The following is a 13500-nucleotide window of genomic DNA, read 5'->3' as shown; positions in this document are numbered from 1 at the left end:
ATACATCTGAATAATGCAAAAAAGAAGGGGCCTTCAGACACAGGATTCAACCCAGTTTGACTTCATCAAGGGCAGATAATGCCTGCTGTATCTTGTGGACTTCTTTGAAAAGGTCACAAAGACAACAAATGAGGAGAAAAGCAGTGCATTCTGCCTACCTTGACCTGGCTAATGCATCTGATATAATGCCCCACTCAGGCATAGCTGCAAAACCAATAGCATCAGAACTACTTAATCTAGGGACTTTAAATGGCTTGCAACATAAGTAGGATCTATTGGAGGGACAGGTACATATCTCAGATAATTCCCTTTTTCATAGAACAGGCTTCCCAGTTACAAAAAGGAAAACTGTTCCCTAAACCTATTCAAGTGTAACCTGGTCCAAAGGAAGGGAAATCAGATATTCACCCCTGTTCTACAACCATGTCTCTAATGGACAGAAGCAGCGAGTAATTCATGCCCTAGCTTGAATACACCTCTCAAAATAACCTCTAAGTCACAGAAATGTGTGTGATTCATTTGGGTTGCATGGCTAGGTTTACACAGGCCCTAGTGGTCATTAGACTAGTATACACCTAGAAACATATTTGGATTGTGTGTGTCCAGGTGTATAATATACTAATCTAGTATAAAATCATGTGGAAACACTTTGTCTGGCTTTGTTTTGGTTGCCCTAAAGTAGATTTCTGAACAGGTTATTTGGAAGTGTAGAAACTGCTGGAGTCTGTGGGTGGGTGAGGGCTATGATATTTTACTAGTATCTGCTGGAGGCATCTAGAAGATGACAGTGGACAGAAACAGTAAATAATGTAACATTCATAACTACAGAGGAATAGGCTACACTCTATTTTCCTATAATGTCTTCATTATTATTGATTGTATAGAAGGTCATGGGAGCAGCTATATATTCTGCAAATAGTGCTTCTCTTTTTGTCTGAGAATAAACTATAAAATGCTTATGGTCAAAAGTACCACCATATATATCTATGATACTTAGCATATAGTAGTGACATTTCTTAGGCACCAGTTGCTTTTATATCTATGATGATCATATATCTGCATTTTGTTTGTAGTAAAACTGATTGGTCACAGACTGACATGCACTGGTATGTGAAAAAGGCTCTTTATAATTGTTTCAAGGTTTTAAACTATCACATGCGATCACTATATTTCATCTGTAAACTCATATGAAGTCTATTTATGAATTATGCGCCAGATATTACTGTGCTTTGCAATTAGTTTATAAACAACGATGTGAAGGTTTTTGTTAAGTAATTTTAAATGCACATCAGAATTAGGTGCCATGAACTCTGTTTATAAGTTTTGTCTTTTAAAAGAGAAATAGTTCTAAGTCTTGATCAAGTGTTTAGTAAATAAGGTTTTAACTCATTCAAATTATTTTACTGTATTTAACATTGTAATCACTGTTCTATTTCTGAAATCACTGCTAATGCAGTTCATATCTCTTTGCTAATAGTAATATAGTTTGTGAGTGCTTTCCGCTTTTCTCTGCAGTTGTATGAAAATGCAGTTTATATATATATATATATATATATATATATATATATATACACACATATATAAGTAAGAGAACTGTTGGGGAACCTGCCCTCTACATGAAGAGGTACACTGTGGCTTGCACTAGAAGAAACACAAAACACTTTTTGTTCCAACTTTCAACAACTTCAGGAATTTCAGCCTCAGAAAATGCAGTGTCAAAAAAAAAACAAAAAAAACAAAAATACATTTGCAGTCAATTCTACAAGTCACTCAACATCTATCCAACACATTTACGTCCATCTATTACAGTACATTTCTTTTTTTTTTAATTCTTTATTGATTTTCATGAAATAAAATAATACAATGCCTCATGTACACAGACAATCCTCTCCTTCTCCCACAAAACACAAATACATGCGAGAGATGCAACTATACGGCCAAACTGGAGGCTGAGCTCTCTCAACATAGGACTGGCAAGACCAGACAGGAGGAGAAGGTAACCACACACAATACATACCCAGTCACACATGGTACCATCACAACTTCAAATCATACACATACTCACACAAAGACATACTCGGAGGCTCTGATCAAAAATTTACCAAAACAGCAGAGGCCACCAAAGCAGACACCCAAACAACTACCACCTCACGACCCAACACATAGACCACACAGTCAGAGTGTCAAACAGTCACAGCCCTTAAGGCCAAACAAAATGCCAGATACACTTGTCATTGGTGATTCCATAGTCAGACACACTGACGTCCCGCTCACCAGACTGAGTAAGGAGAAGGTCACAGTAAGCTGCCTGTCGGGCGCTAGAATCCACCACATAACGCAAGCACTCAGGTCTCTCAACAGCAGGTACAAGTACGACTCAGTCATTGTCCACGCTGGTGTCAACGACCTGAGACGTACCTCCTTGGACTACATGAAAAGGGACATCGAGGAACTCTCTGATTATGTAGCCCAGGCAGGTATGACCCTGACTTTGAGCAGTGTCCTACCTTCACCTAGAATGATGCCACAATACAGTGATAAGATGATCAGCTTTAATAATTGGCTTAAATTCTGGTGTCATTCAAAGGGGATCCAATGTCTGTCTGCCTGGGATGACATGCTGGACAAGCCACGCTGCTTCGCAAGGGACGGCTTGCACCTGTCACCCCTGGGCTTCCGGATATTGGCAAAGGCTCTTGCCACCCGCATAGTGCCTTTTTTAGGCAAGGCTCAAATTCTAAACCTACCACCCTAGAACACCAAAAAGGAAAAAAAACTAAGGGTAATGCTGCTCAATGCCAGAAGTCTCAACCTCAAGATGCACGTACTCGAGGCCCTTCTCAGTATGGAAAACATCGATGTCTGTGCTGTGACTGAAACCTGGTTCAAGGCTCCCGAGAGCACCCCGGCACTAACAGGTTTCACCTCATATCATGCATTCTGGCCCCAAAATCCGGACAACACCAAGAAAGGAGGGGGGTGTCCATATTCATAAAGGACACCCACACCTCAAGGTTGGTGGCAATGCACGATGCATCAGACACCATCCAGGTGCAATTAACCATAGGCAAGACTGCTCTGCAATTTGTAGCATGTTACAGGCCACCCTCTCAAACTCAGGAACCTCACATGGCCTTCCTGAAAACATTGAGGGATAAATGTATCTCCAAACACCATCATACTAGGTGACTTCAACTACCCTAATATAGACTGGGAACACTACTCAAGCCCGAACACTCTAACCCAAAGATTCCTGGAGTTCATAAACTCAAATGCCATGGAACAACTAGTCACCATCCCACAAGAGGAGAAAACATACTTGATCTCATCATCACGAACATGGGATCAAAATGTTCAACACCGAAGTATACCCCTCACTGGTGAGCTTAGATCATAAACTAATCTCGCTGGAGGTCCTCATCCCCCCCACCTGAAACAAAAAGACCACAGTGAAAACTTCTCAAAAGCCGATTTCACACTTCTAAAACTAGTGTGGTCTCCTTTAAGGCCCCTGAGCCAGTGGTAAACATTACTCAAACCGCTGAATCACTTACAAATGCCTTCTACCAGCACCTACAGGACTGCATGGATCAGGCAATCCCAAACAAAACTAAGACTCTCTGTACCAAAGGCAAGCGTCCAGTCTGGTGGACCCCAGCCATAAACAAGCTCTTCAACAAAAGGAGGAAGCTACTACAAGATAGAGCAAAATCCTTGAAAGGTAAGACACCTTTGATCATTATAAGTAAAAACTAAGAGCTCTCATAAAATCATCCAAGGCAAATTTTGAGAGAAAAATCGCCAAGGACTCTAAAGACAATCATAAGGCCTTCTTTAGCTATGTTAGAAACCTAGGAGGAAACTCCCAGATATGCTCAGAATTAGTTCAAAATGATGTGAAAATTACTGAACCTACACACATTGCCAACATACTGGCTGACAGGTTCAGTGCAAAGCTCTCCCCCCCTCCCCAAAGGAGAGATATCTATTCCAGAGGATTGTAGCCCCCAAACATCTCCAACGCCCAGGTGAGAACTGCCCTCACTAAGGCAAAAACACAGCATCCATGGGACGGATGGTGTCCCCGGCTGTGTGCTTCATGAACTCAATGAGGAATTAAACCGACAGGTAGGAGAGCTGTTGAAGCTTAGCCTCACCACAGGATACGCACTCCAAGGAGTAGCTGCGACTGTGGTCCCACTTCATAAGGGCGTGCCTCCACAGACCCTGGAAATTACCACCCCATTAGCTTGACAAGCCTTATCTGCAAAGCCATGGAGAGGATCATAATGGAACTCATAAATAAAGACATAGGGAACTTGCAGACTTTGGATCCAACCCAGTTTGGCTTTGTCAAAGGCAGATCCTGCCTCTTAAACTTGGTTGACTTTTTTCGAGACAGTCACCAAGGCCATTGATGAGGGAAAGGCAGTCCATACAGCCTACCTCGACCTGGAAAAGGCCTTGACACAATACCCCACTCAGGTATCATCGAAAAACTCATCAGCTTGAATGTAAACCCATACATCACAAGATGGGTTGCAAACTGGCTAAGTGACAGAACCCACAGGGTCAGAGTTGCTGGAGCCATGTCAGACTCAAAGCCTGTCACAAGTGATGTCCCACAGGGCTCAGTCCTGGGTCCACTCTTGTTCGGCATCTACTTTCTGAAGTACAAGCAAACACAGGAGGGTTATGGCTGACAAAGTTTGCAGATGACTGCAAACTGGGCCATAGTCGAAAACACATCTGACACAGATATCCTCCAGAAGGGCCTCACAGAAATGGATAACTGGTGCCAGAGCCATGGCCTGAAGTTAAACGCCAAAAAATGCATAGTCATACCCTTCGGGAAAAACAAGGTTACCTAGCTACCATATAGGTGGCAATCCACTGAGCACAGAAAAAGTCATCAGGGATCTGGGGACCCAGGTTGACAGTAGCCTTTAGTTTGACACTCATGTTGCTAAAGTAGTTAGGAAAACCTTCTATATCGCCCACCTGATCATGAAGGATTCACATCTAGATCAAGGGAGGTCATCGTCCCCTGTACTCATCACTCATTAGACCTATGATTGAGTACAATGCCCGTTCGAATGTATCTGACCAGACACCTGCTGCAGCTTGAAAGGCCCCAAACGTTCCTCACCAAAAAGGATAAAGGGTCTCAAAAATATGTCTTATGCTGCCCGACTGAAAGAACTCCAGCTCTATTCAGTCTCATACCGCTTGCTCAGAGGTGATCTGTGCCTGACATATAAGGCCATGTCAAACCCAGATTTGATGAATATGCTTCACCTCAAAAATCTAGATCCCTCAGAACCACAAGGGCGGAGACTTAAACCTTGACACGGTTATAAATAGAACGTGCTGGAGGGACAGATTCATCACCCAGAGACTCCCTATGCTGTGGAACAAAATCCCGGTACATGTGAGGTAGAGCACCTCGCTGGCCTTGTTCAAGAGGAATCTTGACCAATGGATGGGAGATCGCAGATATACCCCAGGGATTACTTCAGTGTCACTGCTTGACAGAGGCACAGCAAAATGATAGGCATAGTTTTTATTCAAACTAAAGAGGTGGTGAAAGCCACATAACTATGGGCTAGGCTTATAAATGCCCTTGGGCAGATAGCCTAGTATGAACCTATGAACCTATGAACAAGAAATATGATATATAAATATGCACAATATATGTCTTAAAAACATCATAACATGGAACGATAACTATTTACAATGTCCACAACAGATATAATGTCATTGTTGTGATTACATTTAATCTAGTAGTTTTTCAAGCTTCAACCAATTTCATTTCTTACGTGTTATCTTAGTAGTTCTTTCTGAAATTGTTTGCAGCTCCTTATTACATACAAGTTTAGCTAATAGTAAAAAATCCTTAAATGATAAGATTTATTTACACTTTCAATTTGATATAATGACTTTTCTTGCAATTGCAAGCAAGGACCAAAAAAAGGTGCACCTGTAGTTTGGGGATATGTGTTGGTGCTGGTGCATTGAACAACAGTAATGAGTCAGATACTTCACACTTGTCTGACCAGAATGTTTTTATGAAATTTGTGAACTCTATCCAGAATGGAGTTACTATTCTACATGTAAGAAACATGTGTACCCAATCTGCACAAAGTATTTCCTCACATCTCCCAATATTCATTAAGATTATTTTTTGATATTGAGTCCATCTTATGTGGGGTAATAAAGCTCCTATGGATGTATTTCCAAGTAAAGATTTTTCAAGAAGGGGATGATGTTGTGCTTACTAATTGATTTAAGTACTAATTCTTTATCACTATCTGAAAAAATGGATTTGTTTTTTCTCTCTGTGAAATTCCATAAGGAGTCCTCTGGGATTTGCATATTGGTTCTTAAAGATTTATATATACTTGACAATGATAGAATATTATTAACGTGCAAAGTGTTTATTTCACAAAGAAGAGAAAGTATTTTAGGTAAAGGTGTTGTGCTGGTGATATGCCATATTTTGAATTCATTAACTATGTATTCTGTAAATATTTGTATGTTCAACCAGTTGTTGTGCTTTATGTTGTACCTGGCCATAAGAGAACATGTTTCGTGGATATCATTATTGCAGAGAAACTGGTGCCAGAAAACTAAGCCATTTTCTTCAATTACTTTTATTTCAGATATGTTGAAAGAGTCCAGACATGTCTTCATGTGTGCTATGGGAAATATTAAAAATATTAAGCTTTTTGTCATATGATTTTTATCATATTTTTAAAATTATCTAATATATAATTAGTGCAAAAAATGTTTTTATTCTTATTGATATTGTAGAAATGTTCTTTGACAGCAAGGAAGAATTTTTTTTTAATTTCTGAGAACATATTTTTGTCAATATTTGTGTCTATGTCAGATAATAAGATACATGGAGATTTTTCCAATTAGAACTATATTTGGAGTTTAACCATTGGCTCATCACATTAAGTATGGTCAATTTCACATAAAGTTCTAAATGTGGGAATGCTATTTCCCCATCTTTCCAGCTTATGTAGTACCAAGCATGTCTGATTCTTGGATTTTGAGGAAACCATAGGAAATTTATTAACATAGAATGTATTTGCTTCATTAACTTTTTGGATGGAGAGGCAATTAAAGTTTGGAAGCAGAACATATTTTTGGGTAATATAATCATTTTTATTAATGACAGTCTTTCTTCTATCATGAACTACATTTTATTCCATCTATTTAAAAATTCCTTAACTGTGGATAATTGATATTTGTAATTTGTTTTTAAAGTATTATTCCAGTCTGACATTATGTATATCCCTATATACACCTTAATGGTGTCATTTGCCCAGTTAAAATTGTTGTGTTTTCTTAGTAAAGTGTTTACTTTTTTATTTATTAATAATGTTTCTGTTTTGGTGTGATTAAAGCTTAGGCTTGAAACCTCTTTAAAAACTTGCAGGGATTTTGTTATATGATCTATAGAGGAATCTATATTTCCAATTGTTAGCATGACATCATCTGCAAAAAGTTGGGTTTTAGAAATGTAGCTTGAAGTAACAGAAAATCCTGTTATATTAGAATTTGCTCTTATGAAGTTAGCTAGAGGTTCGACTGATAGGGCAAATAATAAGGGGAGAGTGGGCAGCCTTGTTTAATGCCTTTTAGGATGTTGAGTGGACCTGATAAAAAAGCGTCAATTTTGATGTATGATATTGAGTTAACATATAATCTGTTCATTATATCGATAAAGTCAGGGGAGAAGTTATATACTTCTAATACTTTAAATAAATGGGACAAATTTATAGAGTCAAAAGCCTTGTTTAAGTTTAGGCTAATAATTGATAGTTTTTTTTTTCCCTGTTAACATGATCTACTAAGGAAAGGAGCCTGATAACATTGTTTGTACTCTTCTATTTAGGATGAAGCCTGTTTGATCATCACCTATTATGTTAGGCATCAGCTGATTTAATCTGTTAGCTAATATTGATGTAAAAATTTTATAGTCCACATTTAATAGTGAAATGGGATGATGCAAAGTTACTATTTTGGGGTCTTTGTCCTGTTTTAGGATAGGGGAAATCATGGCATATTTCCAGGAAGGGAATGAGCTTATCTTTTTTCTGAATTCCTCAAAAGCTTGTAAAAGTATCTTTAATGTATCGTCTGAGTACTTTATAAATTTCTCCTATTAATCCATCTAATTCTGGGGCTTTATTGTTCTTAAGGCTTTGAATCCTCTCTTTTAGTTCACTTAATGTTATTGGTTTGAGAAGTTTGGTATTCTGTTCTATTGATAATTTGTTGCCTATGTTCTCATTTATGAAGTTATCTTTTGGGATGTTATTAATATTTGGATTTGTGTTATTTATTATTTTGTGATGTTTTCTGAAAGTCTAAAGAATATCTTCTAAAGCTGTTACAATTTTAGTTTTATTTTTAGTTTCATTAACAATTTCCCCTATAAGTTTAACATTGGTTAAGTTTTTTGATTTTACAGCTAATCTATGCATTTTTGGGGGTTAACATAGTAAGACTGTAATTTGATTCTTTCTAAATTTATTGCCATTTTGTGATTAAGAATTTCCATGTAATCAAGGTTTAATTGTTTCAGTTCTGTATTTGTGTTTGTCTTTAATATTTAGATTTCTTTTTAGTTAATCAATTTTTGATTGTATTCTCGATAGCGTACATTCCTTTCGCTTGTTTAGGTACCAGATTTTGATTTTACCATAAATGTAAGATTTAAGCATATCCCAGACAATAACTTTAGAAGTACTATCATTGTCATTTATGTCTAGAAATATTTTGATTTCTTTCAGTAACCATTCCTTAAACCCAATTATCTTAACAATGTATGCTGGTATTCTTTGCCAATATACTAGCTGACTAGATTTCACGTGGATTTTAAAGATAATAGCGGTGTGGTCGGACATTCGACAGGAACTAATGAAAACTTCCTGAATTTTCGAGAATAAATAATCTGTAACCAATACTTTATCGATGGTAGTTTGTGTACCGAATCTGTATGAGTAAATCTGTATGAGTAATGTGTGTATTTTAGGGATTTGGGTTCTATTTTTTCATAAATGTTGTTCAATCTTTTAGCAGGTGCAAATATCTTAAACAAGATTCTCACTACACCTTTCTAAACATACTGGAAAATATTAAGATACAACCAAACACCCTAATTCTGGGTGATTTCAACTACCCTGCCATTAACTGGGAAAACTACTCGTGTACCAACACCTTTGCCCAACGGTTCTTGGAATTCATAAATTCCAACACCCTGGATCAACTAATCCTTAGTCACACCAGGGGCTCCAATATCCTAGACCTGGTCATTACCAACATGGGCAACTGATGCTCCACACCTATGGTCACCCCCTCGTTGGTCAGGTCTGACCATAAGCTAATCACCCTTGACATCCACATCCCACCCCCACCCCCCAAGTAAGGAAACCTCTGTAAAAAACTTATCCAAAGCCAACTTCAAGCTGCTCAAGTCAGAAGTGACAAACTTCATGACACCCATGCAGATGGAAACTAAAACTTTGACTGCTGAATCCTACACTAAGGCACAGTACGAGCACATCCACTTGTGCATGAATCATGCCATCCCTAATAGAACCAAGACTCTGTCCTCCAAAAAAAAGGAAGCCAATCTGGTGGTCCCTTGGCATAAACAAACTTTACAACAAAAGGAAGAAACTGCTGCAGAAAAGAGAAAAATCCCAGGATGCAAAAAACTCCCTTACCAGCCTCAGTAAGAAGCTGAGATTCCTCATAAAATCCTCCAAAGCTAGTTACGAAAATAAAATTACCAAAGATTTCAAAGACAACTACAAAGCATTCTATAGCTATTTCAAGAATCTAAATGGCAATGCTCAGATCTGATCTGAGCTACAACAGAATGTCTTTATACTGATTCCAAGGATATTTTCAATAAACTGGCAGATTGATTCAGTGCAAACTTTACCCCCCTCTCACTCCCTAAAGAGCCCATCTCAATACCAAAAGATTGCCAAATTCCGGTACTAATGGCCACACAGGTAAAAAATACACTCTCCAAAGCTAAGAATACAGCATCCATGGGGCCAGACGACATCCCAGGCTGTGTACAATATGAACTACAAAATGAACTGGCACCTCACCTAAGTGTCGTGTTTAATCATAGCCTCACCTCAGGCTTTGTGCCCACTAAGTGGTGCACAGCTACAGTTATCCCACTCCACAAGAGGGGATCCAGCTTGGATCCCGGGAACTACCATCCTATCAGTCTGACGAGCCTGATCTGCAAGGCCATGGAATGTATTATCATAGAACTTATAAACAAAGACATTGGCAACCTTCAAACAATGGACCCCATGCAGTTTGGGTTCGTGAAGGGCCAATCTTGTCTCCTGACCATGACTGACTTCTTCAAATCAGTCTCCAGAGCAGTGGACAAGGGTAAGGTGGTCCACACCGCATATCTGGACCTCACCAAGGCCTTTGACACCATCCCCCCACTCTGGAATCATAGATAAACTTACTAAGCTGGGCATTAATCCCTATATCACTCAATGGGTTGCCAACTGACTTACTGACAATGTAAAAGTAGCTGACTCCAAATCCAGATCCAGACAAGTGACAAATGGAGTACCTCAGGGTTCAGTCCTGGGACCGCTCTTGTTTGGCATCTACTTCTCTGAAGTACAGGCCAACACTAAGGGATTCTGTCTAACAAAGTTCACAGATGACTGCAAACTGGGAGCCATTATTGAATCCCCAAATGATGTGGTATTCTACAAAAGGGCCTTACAGAAACAGATGCTTGGTGCCAGAGTCATGGGCTCAAGCTCAATGCCAAGAAATCTATAGTTATCCCCTTTGGGAAAAAACATGTACCCTTGAATTACCACATAGGTGGCAGTACACTAAAGAATGAAAGTGTAATAAGAGACTTAGGGACACAGGTGTACAGTGGTCTCAGCTTCGATAACCACATCACCACAACAGTCAGGAAATCCTTCTATGTGGCACACCTCATCACTAAGGGCTTTTCATCCAGGAAAAAGGAGGTCATTGTCCCACTGTACTCATCCCTCATTAGACCCATTATAGAATACAAGAACCCATTTGGTATGTACCTCTCAAGACATCTGCAACAACTGGAAAGGCCGCAGAAATACCTCACTAAAATAATCACAGGCCTAAAGCAGATGCCCTATGCTGATTGTCTAAAAAAACTCCACCTATACTCTGTCACATATTGTCTACTCAGAGGTGATCTCTGCTTAACATACAAGGCCATGTCAAACCCAGAGCTGCTGGACATGCTACACTTAAAGAAATCCCAATCTCTCAGAGACACACACTCCAGGAATCTAAACCTTGTCATCACAATGAACAAAACATGGTGGAGGGATAGGTTCCTGATACAGAGACTCCACAGACTCTGGAATAGACTGCCCATACATGTCAAGCAGAGCGCCTCTTTGGTCCTCTTCAAAAGGAACCTTGATGATTGGCTGGGAGATAGGAAGTTCACCCCGGGGATAATGTCAGTTGGCCTGCTAGACAGGGATCCAGGGAAGTAAATACTGTGGGAAGAAATAGCCAGGGAATTGTTATGGTTAGACTTGTATAGGCCCTAGGGCCGATAGCCTAGTACCAGCCTAGGAACCTAGGAACCTATGAACTTTTTACATTTAGTAGTATCACTTCTGGAGAGAATACAGTTAAAATCACCTGCATATATTATTTCTCCCTTAGATTTAATTGCAAGTAAGTCAAGATATTTATTCGCTGTTGCAGCACCAACACCAAGTATCCAATAAGTATTGGCTAATGTGATTAGTTTTTTATTTATTTCTAGAATAATTAAGCAGAACATGCCATTTTTCATCTGAATACATGTCAATTATTTTAGGTACTGGTAATGTTTTCCTCCACAGTATCATGGTGTGTCTTCTTTTGGTCAGAAAATGAGATTCTGCAAGTATAGAGTAGCCATTAAAAGACATCCTATTCAAATCTTCTTTTATTATATGAGTTTCTTGCAAGAATGCAATATCTACTTTCTTAGTTTTCAAATATTTTGGTTAAGTTTCCTCTCTTTATTGCATTGTTGAGTCCATTTACATTTAAGCATAAACATTTATATGAAAACATTCCTATAGATCGTGTTAGATAGTAAAGATTCTGTTATGAACATACCATGAACACTGAGTATAACTGTAAAACATTTAAGACTATTTACAAGTCTAAACATGAAATATTTAATTCCCGGTTTAATGAGAAGTTCCTCAAAACCACCTTTGTCCATCTTAAGAACAGTAATCTACATCCATTCTGTGCTACTGCCATTACAATAACTGTATAGAATGTAATAAGACGTGAGAAAAATAAAAGGCTACTCCTTAGAATTGTTACTGATTTGAGTAGTGAAATATCAAAGTGTGTGAAATTAAAGTTAATATGTGATTTGTGATAATTATGTATATTAGAAGTAATTATCTTTGTATAACCAAATCAGAGAGTAATTTTAAAACAAAAGACCTAGTGTATTGTTACCGGAGTAGGAAAATAGCAATGCCTTTAGATAGCTTATGTTTAGCTTTGAGTCTAAAACAGTTTCCAGATAATAAAAATTTAGAGATAATAAAAAACATGGATCAACAATTTTAAGTAAACGCTATTAAGATTTAAACTGGAGAGCACAATAGCTATCCAAAAACTAGGAAGTAACTCTCTCTGTAAATGAATAATAACAGGTATTGCAAGTCCTGGCAATAACAAATTAAGAAATTATTAATATCTGACTTCTGTACATATTATGCTAGGGACAACTATAAACATGTACATGTATAAATGGCACAGACAACACAGTAATATGCAACAGTTGAACAGCAAATGCTATAGATACACAGACAAAGTAGGTTTGAATATCTCATATCCCTATATACTGTTATGCAAACATAATGTTACGGGTTGCAAACTTGCTGTCAGCAATAAAAATGTCTCAATACATGTGCAAGAATGATCACAACAAAATGGAAAGAGTTCATATATCTAGGTACATATTTTAAGGGTGGTTGTGTGTTAGTCATATAGAGCTATACCTATATATACCTCAATAAAACAATGTATATGAACTACAAATGTATACCAACGTTCATGATTACTGACCTGTGCATATGTATCTTAGAATAAGCTCTATTCAAAAAGGTTAGTTAAAGCTAGATAGCAAAACAGGTATCTAGAAACTGGTAAGTAACTCTCTATGTAAATTTATGAGAGCTGGTACTTTTTTTACAGATTGTAGTTAAATAAGAACCTTGATCTTTTGAAAGCATACATATCTTACTTTCATCAAACTGGGGATATAAATAAGTCAGTTAAACTGAGGAAAGCACAATAATTATCATAAACAGAAAAGAAGAGAAACAGACAAATTAAAAAATAAATTCTTTCTGTATACTAAATAGGTACTTTTCCGTTGAACCCCTACCACTCACAGTGCAGTGTTTT

This window comes from Protopterus annectens, chromosome 8.part0, assembly GCF_019279795.1.
Source record: "Protopterus annectens isolate FY-2018-M chromosome 8.part0, PAN1.0, whole genome shotgun sequence".
NCBI classification, from domain to species: Eukaryota; Metazoa; Chordata; order Ceratodontiformes; family Protopteridae; genus Protopterus; species Protopterus annectens.
This window is presented reverse-complemented; position numbering follows the sequence as displayed.